This window comes from Lepidochelys kempii, chromosome 26 (genome assembly GCF_965140265.1).
Source record: "Lepidochelys kempii isolate rLepKem1 chromosome 26, rLepKem1.hap2, whole genome shotgun sequence".
Classification (NCBI taxonomy): Eukaryota; Metazoa; Chordata; order Testudines; family Cheloniidae; genus Lepidochelys; species Lepidochelys kempii.
Genome location: NC_133281.1, coordinates 13,101,162 through 13,106,173, shown reverse-complemented (window position 1 = coordinate 13,106,173; position 5,012 = coordinate 13,101,162). Strand labels below are relative to the sequence as shown.

General features: G+C 42.4%; 1 protein-coding gene across 1 annotated transcript in view; it reads left to right on the top strand.

Moving 5' to 3' along the window:
* Nucleotides 1-5,012, top strand: part of TET3 (tet methylcytosine dioxygenase 3) — a 173,126-nt gene that overhangs the window by 1,983 nt on the left and 166,131 nt on the right. The window lies entirely within an intron of this gene.

Here is a 5,012-nt window from a genome sequence, read left to right as displayed (position 1 = left end):
CAGCTGTCTTGTCCATGTTTTGGCTGTCCTCCAGTGAAAGGAGCTGTGTGGTGGTGAATTGCATCAGTCATGCAAATCGGTGTTGGGGATGACTAGTGACTGTTGGCAGGATCATCTTGTGGCTAAAGAAGTAGACTGGGAGACCTGGGTTCAATTCCTGGCTGTGCCACGTGTGTGATTTTTTTTTTTTTTAATTTTTTATTTATTTATTTATTTTATTTATTTATTTTTGCTCCAGTCACTTAGAGTTAGATATTCAGAAGGGCCCAGCACACTGGGTGCTCAGCTCATTAAACAAGTCATCCATCTTCTTTCCCTTTGCCTCTGTAGTGAGCGCTGGCCTCTGCGACTCCCAGTTGGCTTCTCATCAGGCCATCAGTGCCCGTTATAGTCTCAAGTGGGACACTAGATGGCGCCTGACCTCCAAGCTCCTGATTCGATTGATTTATTTTAAAATGCTCTAAATGGGTTATTTGCTAGGAATAATAAAAAGCGTGGATGCACAGAGGTAGTTGCAAGGGCTGTAAAACAAATAAGGTTTTTTTTTATGCATGGGGAGGTCGCAGCAAATAGGGAAACAAAGAAGCCAGTGTTCCCAGGGTGGGCAATTTTCAAGACTTGCTTTTAAATAACCATAGCTGAGTATTACCCCTAATGTGTATTCTTAATCAGTTACTTAGTAATAGGAATTCTGGATCAAAAATCACCTGCCAAGAAAGCTGTCTTTCGTCTCCCATGTGGTTTTAGATCTCAGCTGTGCCGCTTCTATTATCAGAAAGCAGAACATAGGTTTGCATTTTGTAATTTCAACACAAAATAGTTCTTTTGTTCTAACAGATTTGCTTCTCTTCCCTAGTTACATAGTCATCTTCTTTCTATAGAATATGATTAAATGCACTTTCCTAGGGATAGATGGGCATACATTTTGCTGTATTTCTTAATCCCTGAAAGCAACCTTTCTTATCATACTTAGCATTTTCATAGCACTCTTCAACCCTGGATCTCAAAGTGGTCTACAATTGTGAGTTGGTATCATCATCATCATCATCATCCCTGTATTACAGATGAGGAAACTGAGGCATGGGGAGGTGAAATGACTAGCTGAAGGTACCCCAGCAAGTCAGTGGCAGAGTGGCATATAGGAATCTAGGAATCCTGACTCCATCCTCTAACCATTTTGTGAACAGACTGCTTGGTATTTATATCTAACTTACTGCACCCTCTGTGGTACTGATCAGGCTAATTCTGGTGATCACTCTGTCAGGGGACATTACAGCTATCAGATACTCACTCCCTGGAACTGCAGGTCGGAATCTAAACAGAATCAACTCAACCTTTCCGAGGAAGATAAACTGAGATCTGTGCAACTTGCTGTGTTTAAAGGAAACCTTTGAAAACTGGGGTTCTGCTCTGACAGAGCCCATTACACTTTTCATACGAGTTAGGTATTGCCCTGTCACTAACACATGTCCTACCCCCAACATTTGTACTGCATGCTGTGTGCACCAGCTACCACCTCCTCCCGAGCGTTGATTGCATTTCAATGGTTGTGTAGCTGTAGATCTAAACCACTTTAGGATCCTTCAGAATAAAAGGTGCTACAGAAATATAAAGGATGTTGGGTCAATTTTTTATTGGTGTAAACTAGTGCATCTCCACTGACTTCAGTAAAACTGTGCCAATTTATACTAGCAGAGAATTTTGGCCTGTTATCTGCATATTGTTTGGAGCATAAGGATTGCCGGATTGGATCAGATCCAAGGTCCAGCCAATCCCGAATCCTGTCTCTGCTAGCTGCCGATACCAGATGCTTCAGAGGAAGATGTAAGAACCTCCATTGTCCTGGTCTGCACTGAAATTTGCTGCTTCTACACCAAATGGATGAAACAAATCATGCAAGGAACAGGAAGTGAAATTCTCTTCTGAGTAGGAGGAGAGTTTTTCCAGAGACACATTGTCTCTGCAAAGCCACCAGGTTGACTAAGATGCACATCTCACTACTTGTTTTGCTGTAGTGGGCCAAGCTGCTTCTACACCATTGCCCACCAGAGTGCCTCTTCAGCACTGCCTAGAGGTGGGGTCTTTAGCCTCCATGGGTCACTCATTCCTTGTTGTGGCCACTTGCAATGGCGAGATAGATTTATCATTTGGAAAATAGATCAACCCTTGCTGACTTGTGAACAGCACAGAATAATCCTTCAGCAATGTGTTTGCACTGGGATGACCTCAAGTGATACAGATGATGTAGAAAGACCTTTAGTCTCACCACATTTGGAAGCCCTGACTGTTGTGTTGGTGGAACATCACCATTGAGTTTGCTTTATCAGGCAACACTTGGAAAGTTGCATTGTAAATGCGCAGTAGGTGAATGTCTAATCCCCTTAATCCTGTATTCACAAAGCCTGACCTGGTTTTTTGTTTGTTTTTGTTTTTTTTCCCCTAACCCAAACCACTTTTAGGGAACTGGAGGGGTGAAGCTTCAAATTATGCCAAACACTTTTATGCTTTAGTTCATACATCAATAATGAAGGACAGGTGGTGTCCTAAGGTCTGTCATGCATGGGGCTGAAGTAGTGGGGCCTGTAAACAGAACTTTTATGGGAGCCCAGTCACAGCTGGTGTCTGGACAAACAGTGCTCAGAACTTGGTATGCTGGCTATGTTGAGCCAGGCTTTCCATACTGGTTGATTCCAGTGGTTATATCAGCGTAATTCAAGTCATGGAGGAGCTATTAGCTAGGTCTGATTCCTGCTAGCTACTCTCTGAGCCTGATTGTCCACTCCATTACATTGGATTAACTGGGTTGAGTTGGAAGCCAAACTCCATTGGTCTCCTTTTGAAAATCCTATGACCTGTGAGTTGCCCCAGTGCATAAATACTCTTTCTTGCCATGTTATGTTTTCACTGGGTTGTTTGTTCCAAATTCCTTGAAGCAATGGGCTAGAGAAGTTTTTTGTTTTTGTTTTTGCTGCTGTGTAGTAGTGTGAATCCAGCCCTGGTCAGTAGTGACTGTTGCCTTGTGAGTACTGTTTGGTATCTGATGTGAGGTGACTTTCTCTTTAATGATCACTTGTCAGACATTATTTACACTCTGATGGAAAAAAGCTGGCAAGTGCAAAGACATAGGAGTTAAGGTAATTTGATTTTCTGCATCATAAATCTCCGCAAGCTGTGTAAAATTCTCACGGTTGGGCACTTTTATAAAACAAAAGGCCTGATTCTCCTCTCCCTTACCCCAATGTAAATCCATTTGAATCAGGTACACCAGTGTAAGAGGAGAAGTAGACCCAGTGATTTTTACAGTCCTGGTACTCCTGGGTTTCTTACTAAGGGTTCTCTTCTCTTCTTAGCCTGGAGTGGCAACTAGTGTCACCCGTGCAACTAACTCCAGGGTGTCACTTTGGATTTACATTGGAAGAGAGCAGAATTTTCTTACTTCTGTAACAATTCTCAAATGAGGTGGTCTTATTTTGAGACATAGGTTACACACGTCCAAATTCTGTCTCCATGTATTCTGGTACAGATCCAGTGACTTCCCTTGGGTAAATGAAGACAGAATTTGACCCACAGAAATAAGCTTTTTTTTTTTCTCCCTTTCTTTTTTCCTACTTCTGTTTATAGGTACTGGGTGTATCCCGTTTTACAGGGAGTTATACATATTTGGATTAGTTTTACATTGTGCATCTGTCTGCGTTGTTTAAACAAACAAAATTATGCTGTTCTTCAGAGTGGAAGGCTAGGGTTTGCGATACCACTGGCCCAGCAATTATTTGAAACTCCACCCCCACTCCACTCCCACCTAATGCACCTAACCCAATTATCAAGTGCTGTGGTTAGGTGAAGGACAGAATCCTAAATGACCCTATCTTGATCAGCTTATGTGTAAGTAGTAAGAGACAGTACACCTTTTTTTTTTTTTTTTAAAGTCTCTACAGCAGATGCATTGTTTGTTCTCATTTGTACATAGCAACGCAGGAATGCATTGTGCTTTACATAGTGACTAAAGTTATAGGGCTGTATTCCCCTTCACGCTGGTTTTACATGTCTCCACGTTGATTGATTTCAACAGAGTTACTGCTGATTTACGCTGGTGCCAGCAAGATCAGAATCAAGGCCATGGGCCCTGTGCCCAAAAGGTTTGCAATCTAAATTGATTGTGACAAGCTGCTGGAGAGGAGGGATATTCCAATTCACCAGAGAGGTTGGAGAGAAGGAAGATGCAGAATAGGGTTATGGGGTTGTTAATTCTCTGCCTTCTGAGTGCTCAGGAATCTCTTCATCACCCCAGCTTTACAAACCTATCCCCAAATACATTCAGAGGTAAATGCCTCCTTCCCCTTCTGAGTGAATTTACACAAACACATCTGCTAGAGAACTATGTGGAATATCCAGACTATGAACACACGAAAATACCAGACGGGCAGGGAGGGCTGGGTTTGGGCCCTTATCAGTGCTGGAGTGGACTGTTGCTAGACATAGCAGAGAGATAAAGGACAAGGTATCTGGGGTTTGGTTTATTAAAGGAGTCCAGATTCTTTTTAAAGTTGACTCCATTTGGCTTATTTAAAAATAAATAAGTGAATGAATTTGGTGTTGCTGAAAGGTGCTGTCTTGAGAGCCCAGCTGGAAAACTGACCTAATTCTCATTGACACTAAGGCCTTTTTATCCTGCTCTAGCCATGTGAAATGGTGAGATAGCTACCCTCTACTTTAAAGCCCCTTTATAGATCCAGGATGATATAAAGGGACCTAGTGTAATTGGGAATTCAGGACTAAAATAACCTGTTGATCCAAGCACATCGGTGCAAGCTCACGTACCCCACACTGCCCCCACCACTTGGCATGTTTACACTGCTATTGCTAATCATGTTTTACCCTAGGGTTAAACATGGGGCTGGGGAGACAAACGTGGGCCCTGTGGCTACAGTACAATTGGGAAATCAGGTTTAGATAATACGTGTTAAAACAGGACTAGCAAATGTAATGCAGACGAAACCACTGGCCAAGATTTT